We start from the raw sequence: 15,585 nt of genomic DNA on the forward strand, positions 1-15,585 counted from the left end.
CAAATACCAGGATCTCTAGTTAGAGTTCTGATACTATCAGCCAAAACTGAGCGGATAGCTTCCTGGCACCAAAAAAATTTCTTGGGGTGTGAAAAAGAGCATGTACAGAGACTGTAGTTATTCCCATGACAGTATGCTTGAAGGATGGAGAAACCCTGTATCTTTTAGGCCAAGGGACTTCCCTTTCTAATTTCCCCAATTTTTCTATGCCTATGCAAAAAACAAAAACAAAAACAAAACAAAAACAGCAACCAAAAAACCCTTTTCACACCAGCCTTCTCCCTTTTTTCTTTACTTTCTTTCTTTTTTTCTCTTTCTTTTAGTCTCGTGGTTATTGTTTAGTTGTTGTATTTGTTGCTGTTGTGCTTTTTCGTAGTTGCTGGTTTTGGTTTTGGTTTTGATTTTTGCTTCTTTTTGTGTTTTAGCAATTTGGTTGCTGTTGGTGTGTGTGTGTGTGTGTGTGTGTGTGTGTGTGTGTGTGTGTTTTGGTTTATTTTATTTAATTAATTAATTTATTTTTTGTTATGCTTTTCTTTTTCTTCCCTTTCTTCATTTTAAATTGATATTTATAACTCTAGACAGACACCGCCCAGTTTTTTGTCTGTTGGTTTTGTTTTTTATGTTTTGGTTTTTGCTTTTTTTTTCTTTTTTCATCTTCTTTTTTTACTTTTTTTTTTTTCTATTCAAACAGAACCGCATAATTTGAATCATCTGTTCTTCCTCATAAAATGAGGGGAAAAATGGATGGTACCTAATCAAACATTCATATGAACATTGAGTAGAAATAAAAAAAAGTGATCAAATTTAAACACCAATTCCAAAGTCAATGACAACAGATTGATACCCAATCTTCAACAAACTATACACAGAGGGGACCAGTTATACTAACACTCTGGGGAGCAATAGAGGGGGATGCTGTGAACAGGATTGGAGGGAGGACAACACTTGTGGTGGGAATATCCCTTATTCAATGTCACTATATACTTTAAATATTACTGTGAAAGACTTGTAATTCACATTGATCACAATAAAAATTATTAAAAAAATAGAAGAGATGTCATACCTAAAACCTTGTTTTCTGTGAGCATAACTGTGGACATTTGGGACATATTAGTTAAACATCTTGAAAATACTAAATGAGTATTTTATTTTGTTGGGGGAGTGCATTCCTGGCTCAAGACTTTTCCTGGTTCTTCACTCTGGAATCGTCACTGGCAGGGCTCATGAGACACTATGGAGGCGTGGGAGTTGACCCTACTTACTGTACTATTACTCCAGCCCACAATTAGTGGTTTTTTACATGTGATAATTAAAAAGTTTCAGTCCCTCTTTTTTTTATATCCAATTTAGGAACATTTGTGATAAGGATACTATCCCCTTCATGGCAGTAACAATATCTATTTAAAACAGTGATCAGTGATTCAACATTTAGTGAATCATAAAACATATGGCAAAAAAAAACCCATAAAAATAGGCAAAGTTGGGGCTGGAGAGATAGCATGGAGGTAGGGCGTTTGCCTTTCAGGCAGAAGGATGATGGTTTGAATTCCAGCATCCCATACGGTCCCTTGAGCCTGTCAAGAGTGATTTCTGAGTGCAGAGCCAGGAGTAACCCCTGAGCACTGCTGGGTTTGACCCCCCACCCAAAAAAATAGGCAAACTAACAGATGACATGCCCATTTTCTTCTAACAGGAAACACTTATTTATAACTGTGTCCATTTTTCTATATGTTCAAATTGAAGCAGTTCTAGTGACATTAAAATTATGAATTCTATACTCATCAACTTTAAAATCCCCACATTACTATGAGAAGAAGGTTTTACAGCTGAAAAGAACATGCTGAGAAAAACAAAATTTAAAGTGTATTAAAAAGTTATCTGAAGGTAAAATATAAGGATCTTGTTTCATTGCAGTTTGGAATCCTTGACAATTTCTTTATTTTTATTTTCAAACCACAAATTGTTCATATTAGCCTTTTTTTTTTTTGAAGCTAAATCCACTGGTCCTCCCAGCACCATAAACCTTAGCAGTGCTCAGGTAAACAAGGTGGATCCAAGGATAGAACCCAAAGCAAGTTCTTCAGATATTGGAGCTCTCTAGTTTTATGTTAGCCATTTTAAGGTATACAATTCAATTGTATTAGCTTTATTTATGTTGTTGTAAAATTGATCTCTAGAACTTTTCATCTTCCAGAAATAAAAATTTATATTGATTCAATGTCTCCTTTTTTCTTCTTTCTTCCAATTCCTGATAACTTCTATTTTGCTTCTTTATTTCTATAGATCTGGCTAATTTTAATGTGTCTTCAGTGTAACAATTGTATTGCATTAGATTCACAATTTTGTTACTCAAGTCTCCCTTACTGATAAAAAAAATATATGAGGTTATTTAGGATTATAATAAATCAAATAAAAACAGCAAGTCATTAATGATCATTAATAAATGGTAGTCAATTATATTAAATCATTCAAAATTTATCCACATAGAAAAATATATCTTCAAAACATTTAGATAAACTGAAATAAAACAGACTGCAGTATAAAGAAATCTTTTACACCCTTAGTGTGGCAAGGGCAGGTTTTAAGCTGTGAAAATCTATATTTGGATTCCTCTTTCTTTTTAGCAGTGCCCTCTACATTGTTTTCAGTTTCACATGCATGCCAGCCTTCCTGGATCTTGTTCCTTGCACAAGACTGACTTGGCAAAGGTTTTTGAAGCTCTTTTGTGGTATTATATTAGATACCTCAAGCCCAGAGCCAGGAGTCATGTCTGAGCATCTCCAGGTGTGGCCCAAAAACTAAAAAATAAATTTTTAAAGGCACATCTTAGCTTCATATTACACCCCTTCATGTTTCACCTCCTCACTGAGAATCTGATTATGTTCAAGATGAAGCTAATGATAATTAAAGATAAAACGGTCTTTCTTTGTGCTGTCACCCATTGTCTCCCCCAGACTTTCCTCCTATTTTGCCTCCAAACATTATGAAGTTTCCTAAAGAAGAAAAGATGTAACTCAACAGAAAGATTTACTCTAGATTTACTAAATCTGTGCAAGAAGCTCAGGAGAGCAAGGAAAGATTAAAATATAAATCCAGGTGCCATGATCTTTGAAACCCTGGGAGGAGAAAAACATTTTTTCACTCATGCTATAGTAAAAGATTAATATCCTATATTACAGGTTGTGTTCATATTTTATATCAACAGAAATCCTATTAAAATATAGAATAAACATACCAGGTCAATTTCTTAGAATCAGAACTTTAAAAAAAGCCAACTATATAACTAATAAATAAATGCTAACTTTGAGTGGATGCTTCACAGATGTCCTGTAGAGACAGGCTACTTCCTCTGATTTTTTTAGAATGTCATGTTAACAGAGAAAGTTGTCCTACTCACACTAACACGGGGTCCACCTCCAGCCATCTATATTCCAAACATCATTTTTAGTCTGACAGACTTATTCAGGAAATGATTCAGGTATGATCCCTGTGGTGTAAGACAGTGCTTATAGCTTTTTAATTTTCAGCCATATTTAGGTAAACTCAAGCTCCAGACTAATCAGGACTATACCCAGTCATGTAGTGGTGGAATATAATTTAGGCTCTCATACATACAAGGTATAAACTCTACCACTGGAGCTACTGTCCTACCCCTCCTACCAACAAATCTTGTAGCCACTACCTTTATTTTCTTTAGATTTTTATCACTTTTGACTCCAGGTAACAAAAGATGGATCAGATCATCTAACTGCATATATTCCACAAATGATGAATTCCCCCCAATTTATCACTGACAATAGAGTCCTTCATGCCTTAAAATCTATTTTGGCTTTTTTTAGTTTTTGTTTTTGGATCACAATTGGCAGCACTCAGGAGGGGTTTGGGGAACCATATTGGGTGCTGAGGATTAAACCCAGATGAGCCATATGCAAGGAAAATGCCCTACCTGTTATACTAGCATTCCTGCTTCTGGCTTCAAATCTAGTAATATTAGAAAACCAATTAAGTAGGATATCAAAAAAAATTCCACTTTAGCAATGAGGCAGGGTTTTGATCAGCATTACTGGGACACTTTTTATATAAAAATTATAGAGTGCAGGAGATATACTACAGTAGGTATATTTTAATTTTACACTTTAAACTTTGTGGCTTATGGGAATATTATGGTTCTGCCTCTTGGCTGGTGGAAATCAGGAAAACAAAAGACAACATTCCTTCTTTTGTTTTACTAATCACAGAAGGGAAAGATGTCACCCCCTCCCAGGGCAAAATGCTAATATTACCAGTTGGTCAGACCAGCCCATTTCTGGGAGGGGTCTACAGAAGGTAACAAAGGGGTTGCCTCAAGGGTGTAAGGGGATTCAAGAAGAGGCTTTGGGAAGAGGCAAGATAGAAAGATGATGGAAAGAGGTTTGAGGGCCGGGAGAGATAGCACAGCGGTGTTTGCCTTGCCAGCAGCTGATCCAGGACCAAAGGTTGTTGGTTCGAATCCCGGTGTCCCATATGGTCCCCCCCCCCACCCGTGCCTGCCAGGAGCTACTTCTGAGCAGACAGCCAGGAGTAACCCCTGAGCACTGCCGGGTGTGGCCCAAAAACAACAACAACAACAACAAAAAAAAAGTAAGAAAGAGGTTTGAGATGCAGGCTGGAGAAAGGCTGCTTAAAAAGTTAGCCTAGGTGGCTAGGGTGTATTAATAATAAAACTTCATGTCTCCTGAAATCTGTGGATTTCAGCTGTGGATCATTTTCTCTCTGCTACTTTGAACGCTGAAACCCGCAGGCAGGAAGGGGTTGCTGGCAGAGAAAGGCCTCACCATCCATCCACCTTCATCCACCACCATCCATTACTCTATAATTAATATGTAATTCTACACTTGCCTTGCACAAGTTTGACCCGGGTTGAATCTCTGCCCCCTCATATGGTCACCCAAGCAGTACAAGGAGTGATTCTAGAGCACAGAAAAGTAAATGTCCTGAGCATAGCTAGGTGTGGTCCTAAAACAAAACAATAAATAAATAGAAATTGTAGCACATAAGACTGAAGGAAGTACTGGGAAAATGAATTTCTGGTAGTAAAAATATAGAGGAGCAAAATAATCACTAATAAATTCAGCTGGCAGTACTAGCCTAGATATAAAAACAAAATAGGGGCAGATGAAAGTCCAAGGAACTTCACAGTCTGACCTGAAAGAACTTGCATGGCAAGTACTTATAGAGAGTTCTAAGATCTTAGATCTGAGAACTTGGGAGGATGTCTGTGAGTTTTTAGAGCTCAATGGAAGTAGCAATATTTGTTGACCCCAACATACTGATACAGTGTAGTACATATAATTTTTAATAAATAACATCAATCTCATTGCCTAACATTTTCTACATTATTAGAATCAATTAAAAAAATGGATATTTAGGCCACCCTGACTGTGCTAGGAGCTTAGTCCTGGCTTTTAGGTCAGTGATAACTTCTGGCAGTACTCAGAGGATAGTATGAAGTTCTAGGGATCAAACTGAGGTCAGTGACAGGCAAAACAAACACCTTATTTCTGTACTATCTCACATTCCATTATCAGTAAGTTTTAAGTCATAATTTATAAGAGTTTGTGAGAGTAGTACCATGTTGACAACAACCAATGCAGACAGCAAAGCAACTTTCCTGTCTCAACTATGAGTCTGGGACAACTTGGAAAATCAAGCCAAATTGCACATGGGTCTTTGAATTTATATTACTTGGTGGATAAAATGACTTATGGTTGAAAATTTGATTAAATGTATACAAAAATTGACAAGTCAGCACAAATCCTCTATAAATACAAGTAATGACTTCTTACAATACATTAGCCTCCTTAGCATTTCAATGAGATGACTATAGATAAGATGAATATTACAATTCTTCAAGGTTTTATACATTCTAGGTTTATTGTTTTGTTGTTGTTGTTGTTGTTGTTTGGGTTTAGGGCCACACCAGGTGATGCTCAGGGGTTACTCCTGGCCTTGCACTCAGAAATCACTCCTGGTTTGGGGGGTCATATTGGATGTGGGGGAGGGGAGGTGTCGAACCGAGGTCAGTTCTGGGTCAGCTGCATGCAAGGCAAACGTCCTATCACTGTGCTACCCTTCAGACCCTACATTCTAGTTTTTATAGCATCAACCTTTTTTTTTCAACTCTCCTTAGAGGCACACTATTGCTTTGTGTGTGAAAAATCATTTAAGGAAAAGTTACAATGATTAGCTTTTAGACTTTAATATCCTACCTATTTCATATACAAATACCAGGCTAAGGATTCTGCTTGTTGCTGAAAACTTAATTCAAAAGTTTTCAAACTTACCTGCTACATAATGATTCTGTCATTGTAGTAATTTTACTCTATGTCTTTCTACCAAGACCAATGCCTAAATGTCTGTTAATTAACTAGTTAAAATGTAAACAACTTAATTCTAGAAGTACTTGCCACAATAATTAAGCAAGAAAAGATATTAAAGGCAACCAAATAGGCAAGGAAGATGTCAAGCCTTCACTAATTGTGATTAATTTAATACTATATTTAGAAAATTCTAAACCCTACAAAGAAAAGGCTTCTAGAAACAATAAATTTTTACAGGGAAGTAAATTAACAAATAAAAGTGAATAATTTTCTTATATACAAATAATGAAAGAAAGTAAAGACATATTTAAAAATACCATTTACAATAGTACCTCAGAAAATCAAGCAATAGGAATCAACTAAGGAGGTGAAAGATCTATACAAAAAAAAAAAAAACTACAAAACACTTCAAAAAATAAAGGAGGATATGCAGAAATGGAAATATATCTTCTGCTCATGGGTTGACAGGATTAACATCATAAAAATGGCAATGATCTCCAAACCATTGTATAGGTTCATTGAAATTCATATAACACCCATAATTTTTTCCCAAAGAAATAACTCAAACACCTGAAATTCATATGGGAACAAAAAGCCTCCATAAATAGATAAAGCAATCCCTGGATAAAAAGAAATGAGAGACATTACATTCCCTAACTTCTAACTATACTATAAAGTTGCAATAATATTAAAGTGTCATAGTACTGGAATAAAGGTAAACTTTTAGATAAGTGGACTAGAATTAAATATCCTAAAACAGATCCCCAGACATATAATAATTTTTGATAAATGTGCAAAAGATAGGAAGTGGGGCAAGGAAAGCTTCTTCACATATTGCTCTGTGCAATTAACTCAGACTTCTTTCTAACACTATTCACAAAGATCAAATAAAAATGGACTAAAATCATTGATATCATACCTGAAATCATAAGGAAACTATAGAGGAAAATATAAAAAGAACTCTCTGTGACTCTCTATGGCATCCTCATTAAATTAAGAGCTTCTGCATCTGGGCCCGGAGAGATAGCACAGCGGTGTTTGCCTTGCAAGCAGCCCATCCAGGACCTAAGGTGGTTGGTTCAAATCCCGGTGTCCCATAAGGTCCCCCGTGCCTGCCAGGAGCTATTTCTGAGCAGACAGCCAGGAATAACCCCTGAGCAACGCCGGGTGTGGCCCCCAAAAAAAACAAAAAACAAAAAAAAGCGCTTCTACATCTGAAAGGAAATGGTGACCAAGATACAAAGAACATCCATAGAATGGGAGAAATTATTCACCCAATAATCATCTGATCAAGTGTTAATACTTAAGTTATATAAGGCACTGGTATTGCATAACAGCACACACAAAAATCCAACCCCATCAAGAAATGGGAAAAAGAGATGAACAGAAATATTCTCAAAGAAGAAATATAGATAGCCAAAAGGCACAAGAAATAAATGCTCACAAGTAATCCTCGGGGATATGCAAATAAAAGCAGTATAGCAGTATCATCTCACATCACAGTGACTGTCACACCTCAAAAAGAACAAGTACAATCAGTGCTGGTACTAATGTGGGAGAAAAGGACTCTTATTCACAGCTGGTGGGAATATAGACTGGTCCAGCTTTTTTGGAAATAATATTGACTTTTCTCAAAAAACTAGAAATTGAACTTCCATTCAAACCAGAAATACTGCTCCTGGGAATTTATCCTAGGAGCCCAAAAACACAATGCAGAAAGGTATGTTCATTGCATGCTCCTATGTTCATTGCAGCACTATTCACAATAACCAGAATCTGGAAATGACCCCAGTGTCCCAGAACAGATCAGTGGATGTTATGGCCTGTGTGGTCCAGACACTAAGGGAATTCTCAGAGTTCCTGTTCAGATGATGGGTACATGACTGTTAAAGCCGAAGTACTTAAACTAAATTTCTCGGCAAGGTATCATAATTGCAGACATAAATATTAGTTCTCACACTGTTCTAAGCAAAATACACAGGACAAACTGCTTAGGGAAAGCTGTATGTTTATCTTTACCAACCCAGGGTAGCTTTCAGCTCCCGTGCTGCTTCTGCTATCTTGTCTGAAATTTCTTCTAGCAAGGTCAGTTTTCAGAAACTGGTGTTTTTAATTGTTTTGGCTTTGTTCCAGTTCACGCATTCTGAGATGATGCCTGAAATATTAACCATTAGGGGCCGGCGAGTTGGTGCTAGAGGTAAGGTGTCTGCCTTGCAAGCGCTAGCCAAGGAAAGATCTCGACTGCGGTTCGATCACCAGGCATCCCATATGGTCCCTCCAAGCCAGGGGCAATTTCTGAGCCTGAGCATCAAACGGGTGTGGCCCGAAAAACAAAAACAAAAGAAATATTAACCATTAAAATGACTGCATTTAGGTTAACAGTAAAGCTATGTGTGAAGGCAGTTAACAATTTTGTAAGACTAATATAGAATTGCTTGTGCATAAACAACTACTCGTGAGAGTGTGGGTTTACAGAAACATGAGTGGTCTTTAAGAGAGGTTTGAAGAAAGGTCCTTGATATGCTAGTGAAATTATGTCTCAAATAATATTTATGCTACATCCCTATCAATTTCCCCATTTCCCTGAGTGCCTCCTGACAGGCCTCCAAGGTCTTTTAATGACTAATGAGACTAATAATGAGCTCCCTTGTGGTACAGGCAGCTTCTCACGCTCAGTGCCCTTCTTTGTGGGTACAGGCAGCTAAGGTGTCTCCAGCCTGGCGCCTCCTTTAGCTCTGACCTCAGAGTTAGAATTTCTTTACACAGGGGTGACCATGGCAAGTGGATAAAAATATAAATAAAATAAATATAAATAAAATATAAATTAAAAAGTGGATATATATATATAATGGAATACTATCCAACTTTAAGAAAAAATGAAATTTGCGTATACATAGATAGTCATAAAAAGTATCAAGCTGAATGAAATGAATCAGGAAAGTGGGCAGCATAGACTAATCACATTTATCTGTGGGATATAAAGAAAATACATAGTATGAGAATAATACCCACAAATAAGTGAAATTATGGGTGGGAAGTGCAGTTAAAACAGAGAAGGGACTAATATTGGTAATACTTGTTAGAAATAATCACTCTGGACAAGAATTAGAAATTCAAAGGAAGTATAGTGATATTAATAATACACCTTCAATAACAGTATTGTAAACCATGGTGCCTAAAAGGAAAAAAGAGAGAGAGAAGAAAATTGTCTACCATACAAACAGGTTGTGGTGGAGGTGGAATGATAGAAGGCAACTGGGAAAATTGGTGGCAGAAAATAAAATAAAATAAAATAAAATAAAGGGAAAAGTTTTGGAACCTTGTATGACCTAAACTCCACTATTAATAACTTTAAATTTGAATCTTATGATTTAACTTTATAGAACAAAAAAACACATATTTTATTCAAAAATTATTTTAAATAAATTAATTTATTAATAGTCACCATATTATTTTTCAAACCTTGGAATATTGGAGTTCAATTTTAAAATTATCTCATTGATGGAATACTTAAAAGAGATAAAGTAAGTAACTTACATGATAACATATCAGTAACAGTACTAAAAAACACAATAAAGAAGAACAAAAAAATAGGAAAAGGAAATGTCTGCCATGAAACAGGCTGGGTATCAAAAATTCTAGGTATGCTATTTTTGTCTCCAGGCATGGTTTGGAGCAGGGCAGACTGCCTTTGTTCTTCCAGAAGTCCCAGTAGCCACACCGATAATCCAGAACTGACTGCCATGTTTGCCCCAATGGCTAATGCCTTGATTCATCTATCTCTCAAAAGAGAGGCAAAACTAGCAGCAAAATTCATAGATATGCTGATGTCACAGTCACTTACACTGGGGCCCCTCTAGGGAGATAGGGCAAGTCCCCTGCCATGCTGAAACCTGGCAGATGCACATGCCAAAGGCCCAACTTTACTCAATTTCCATTAATATCTGCAGAGACACCTTGTCACCAAAAACTCTAGGCATGCAAGTCTTGTGACTAACATCTTCAAAGACTTTTGGAGTCAGGATGGGCCAGTACCCTACACCTCTGTATTTCAGATGTCCTGGCAACCATGAACATCTGAACCACTGCTGTTGCCATACGAAACCACAAGATCCTCAAATGCCTGGATCACACAGCCGCTTGTGTGGCCATGTGATACCCCCATAATATCAACATTGACTTCTCGGTAAAAGTCCACCAAATCAGATGTGAAATTACAGAAGTCATAAAATCAAAAAGAACACAGAATACTCAACTAGCAGTAAACAGCTCAGTAAACCTTCAAAGAATGACCCCATTATGAGATTTGACAATTTTTATACATTTTCTTTAATACTGCCTTTTTTATAATTTCATTACCACTTAGTTGTACTAAGCAATATTAAATAAATTATTCATAACTGTCAGGGGGAAGACTTTGTGGAGGTTTGGAAACTGGGTGGAGAGAATGCTAAATGGGTGATGAGATTGGTTTTGAAACACTGAATGCCAGAAATAAAAGTATTATGAGCAACTCTATAAACCACAGAATTTAAAATTAAAAAAATTAATTTTTTTCACCTCATCCTCCCATTTCATATGCTGGAACTGACTTGAGTCTTGTTCCTTGGTCACCACTGATGCAGACATGAACTTGTACTTGATATCAGCAGAGTGAAGAAGGAAAACCTGGGATAGTAGTGGAGATAAGTGGACATTGGTGTAGGGATTGGCCTTAAAATATTGTGCACCTAAAACTCAATTTGAATAACATTGTAACTTTAAAATTCATGGTAATTCAATTTAAAAAATATTTTCACTTAGTTTCATATTAATTTATTTTTTTCAGGAGACATCAGCTTTATTCAAGGCCCTGGCCACCACATGTGTGGCTTATCATAACCTTTCAAGCCATCTCCATTATTGGCCCTGTCATCTTTTTTTTTTTAATTTATTTAAACACCTTAATTACATACATGATTGTGTTTGGGTTTCAGTCATGTAAAGAACACCACCCATCACCAGTGCAACATTCCCATCACCAATGTCCCAAGTCTCCCTCCTCCCCACCCGACCCCCACCTGTACTCTAGACAGGCTCTCCATTTAACTCATACATTCTCGTTATTAGGACAGTTCAAAATGTAGTTATATCCCTAACTAAGCTCATCACTCTTTGTGGTGAGCTTCCTAAGGTGAGCTGGAACCTCCAGCTCTTTTCTCTTTTGTGTCTGAAAATTATTATTACAAGGGTGTCTTTCCATTTTCTTAAAACCCATAGATGAGTGAGACCATTCTGCGGTTTTCTCTCTCTCTCTGACTTATTTCACTCAGCATAATAGATTCCATGTACATCCATGTATAGGAAAATTTCATGACTTCACCTCTCCTGACAGCTGCATAATATTCCATTGTGTATATGTACCACAGTTTCTTTAGCCATTCGTCTGTTGAAGGGCATCTTGGTTGTTTCCAGAGTCTTGCTATGGTAAATAGTGCTGCAATGAATATAGGTGTAAGAAAGGGGTTTTTGTATTGTATTTTTGTGTTCCTAGGGTATATTCCTAGGAGTGGTATAGCTGGATCGTATGGGAGCTCGATTTCCAGTTTTTGGAGGAATCTCCATATCGCTTTCCATAAAGGTTGAACTAGACGGCATTTCCCACCAGCAGTGGATAAGAGTTCCTTTCTTTCCACATCCCAGCCAACATTGTTTAATCTCATTCTTTGTGATCTGCGCCATTCTCTGGGGTGTGAGGTGGTATCTCATCGTTGTTTTGATTTGCATCTCCCTGATGATTAGTGATGTGGAACATTTTTTCATGTGTCTTTTGGCCATGTGTATTTCTTCTTTGTCAAAGTATCTGTTCATTTCTTCTCCCCATTTTTTGATGGGGTTACATTTTTTTTTCTTGTAAAGTTCTGTCAGTGCCTTGTATATTTTGGAGACAAGCCCCTTATCTGATGGGTATTGGGTGAATAGTTTCTCCCACTCAGTGGGTGGCTCTTGTATCCTGGGCAATATTTCCTTTGAGGTGCAGAAGCTTCTCAGCTTAATATATTCCCATCTGTTAATCTCTGTTTTCACTTGCTTGGAGAGTGCAGTTTCCTCCTTGAAGATGCCTGTAATGTCCTGGAGTGTTTTGCCTATGTGCTGTTCTATATATCTTATGGTTTGGGGGCTGATATCGAGGTCTTTAATCCATTTGAATTTTACCTTCGTACATGATGTTAGCTGGGGGTCTAAGTTCAATTTTTTGCGAGTGGCTAGCCAGTTGTGCCAACACCACTTGTTGAAGAGGCTTTCCTTGCTCCATTTAGGATTTCCTGCTCCTTTATCAAAAATTAGGTGATTGTATGTCTGGGGAACATTTTCTGAGTATTCAAGCCTATTCCACTGATCTGAGGACCTGTCCTTATTCCAATACCATGCTGTTTTAATAACTATTGCTTTGTAGTACAGTTTAAAGTTGGGGAAAGTAATTCCTCCCATATTCTTTTTCCCAATGATTGCTTTAGCTATTCGAGGGTGTTTATTGTTCCAAATGAATTTCAAAAGTGTCTGATCCACTTCTTTGAAGAATGTCATGGGCATCTTTAGAGGGATGGCATTAAATCTGTATAATGCCTTGGGGAGTATTGCCATTTTGATGATGTTAATCCTGCCAATCCATGAGCAGGGTATGCGTTTCCATTTTCGTGTGTCCTCTCTTATTTCTTGGAGCAGAGTTTTATAGTTTTCCTTGTATAGGTCCTTCACATATTTAGTCAAGTTGATTCCAAGATATTTGAGTTTGTGTGGCACTATTGTGAATGGGGTTGTTTTCTTAATGTCCATTTCATCCTTATTACTATTGGTGTCTAGAAAGGCCATTGATTTTTGTGTGTTAATTTTGTAGCCCGCCACCTTGCTATATGAGTCTATTGTTTCTAGAAGCTTTTTGGTAGAGTCTTTATGGTTTTCTAAGTAGAGTATCATGTCATCTGCAAACAGTGAGAGCTTGACTTCTTCCTTTCCTATCTGGATTCCCTTGATATCCTTTTCTTGCCTAATCGCTATAGCAAGTACTTCCAGTGCTATGTTGAATAGGAGTGGTGAGAGAGGACAACCTTGTCTTGTGCCAGAATTTAGAGGGAAGGCTTTTAGTTTTTCTCCATTGAGGATAATATTTGCCACTGGCTTGTGGTAGATGGCCTTCACTATATTTAGAAAGGTTCCCTCCATTCCCATCTTGCTGATAGTTTTGATCAAGAATGGGTGTTGGACCTTATCAAATGCTTTCTCTGCATCTATAGATATGATCATGTGGTTTTTATTTTTCTTGTTATTGATGTTGTGTATTATGTTGATAGATTTACGGATGTTAAACCAGCCTTGCATTCCTGGGATGAAACCTACTTGATCGTAGTGGATGATCTTCTTAACGAGGCATTGAATCCTATTTGCCAGGATTTTGTTGAGGATCTTTGCATCTGCATTCATCAGCGATATTGGTCTGTAATTTTCCTTTTTTGTAGCATCTCTGTCTGGTTTAGGTATCAAGGTGATGTTTGCTTCATAAAAGCTATTTGGGAGTGTTTCCACTTGTTCAATTTCATGAAAGAGTCTTGCCAGGATTGGTAGTAGTTCCTCTTGGAAAGTTTGATAGAATTCATTAGTGAATCCATCTGGACCTGGGCTTTTGTTTTTCGGCAGACATTTGATTACTGTTTTAATTTCATCAATGGTGATGGGGGTGTTTAGATATGCTACATCCTCTTCCTTCAACCGTGGAAGATTATAAGAGTCCAAGAATTTGTCCATTTCTTCCAGGTTCTCATTTTTAGTGGCGTAGAGTTTTTCAAAGTAGTTTCTGATTACCCTTTGAATCTCTGTCATATCAGTAGTGATCTCTCCTTTTTCATTCCTGATATGAGTTATCAAGTTTCTCTCTCTCTTTCTTTGTTAGGTTTGCCAGTGTTCTATCAATCTTGTTCATTTTTTCAAAGAACCAACTTCTGCTTTCGTTGATCTTTCGGATTTTTTTTTGAGTTTCCACTTCGTTGATTTCTGCTCTCAGCTTTGTTATTTCCTTCTGTCTTCCTATTCTTGGGTCCTTTTGTTGAGCATTTTCTAGTTCTATTAGCTGTGTCATTAAGCTACTCAGGTAAGCTCCTTCTTCCTTCCTGATGTGTGCTTGCAAAGCTATAAAATTTCCTCTCAATACTGCTTTTGCTGTGTCCCATAAGTTCTGATAGTTTGTGTCTTTATTGTCATTTGTTTCCAGGAACCTTTTGATTTCCTCCTTGATTTCATCTCGGACCCACTGGTTATTGAGCATGAGGCTGTTTAACTTCCAGGTGTTAAAGTGTTTCTTCTGAGTCCCTTTGGAGTTCACAAATAATTTCAGAGCCCTGTGGTCAGCGAAGGTAGTCTGCAAAATTTCTATCCTCTTGATCTTATGGAGGTATGTTTTATGTGCCAGCATGTAGTCTATCATGGAGAATGTCCCATGTACATTGGAAAAGAATGTGTATCCAGGTTTCTGGGGATGGAGTGTCCTATATATATCCACTAGGCCTCTTTCTTCCATTTCTCTCCTCAGGTGTATTATATTCTTGTTGGGTTTCAGTCTGGTTGAACTATCCAGTGTTGACAAAGCCGTGTTAAGGTCCCCCACAATTATTGTGTTGTTGTTGATATTATTTTTCAGATTTGTCAACAGTTGTATTAAATATTTTGCTGGCCCCTCATTCGGTGCATATATGTTTAGGAGAGTGAATTCTTCCTGCTCTACGTACCCCTTGATTAATATAAAATGTCCATTTTGTCCCTTACAACCTTCCTGAGTATAAAGTTTGCATTATCTGATATTAGTATGGCCACTCCAGCTTTTTTATGGGTGTTGTTTGCTTGGATACTTTTTCTCCAGCCTTTTATTTTGAGTCTATGTTTGTTCTGACTATTCAGGTGCGTTTCTTGTAGGCAGCAGAAGGTTGGATTGAGTTTTTTGATCCATTTAGCCACTCTGTGTCTCTTAACTGGTACATTTAGTCCATTGACGTTGAGAGAAAGAATTGTCCTGGGATTTAACGTCATCTTTATTTCGAAATTTGGTGTGTCTTTTGGGTAGTCTTGTCTTAGATTAGGTCTTTCAGTTTTTCTCTTAAGACTGGTTTTGTGTCTGTGAAGTTTCTGAGCTGTTTTTTGTCTGTGAAACCATGTATTCTTCCGTCAAACCGGAAAGTGAGTTTTGCTGGGTATAGTA

This window comes from Suncus etruscus, chromosome 1 (assembly GCF_024139225.1).
Source record: "Suncus etruscus isolate mSunEtr1 chromosome 1, mSunEtr1.pri.cur, whole genome shotgun sequence".
Taxonomy (NCBI): Eukaryota; Metazoa; Chordata; class Mammalia; order Eulipotyphla; family Soricidae; genus Suncus; species Suncus etruscus.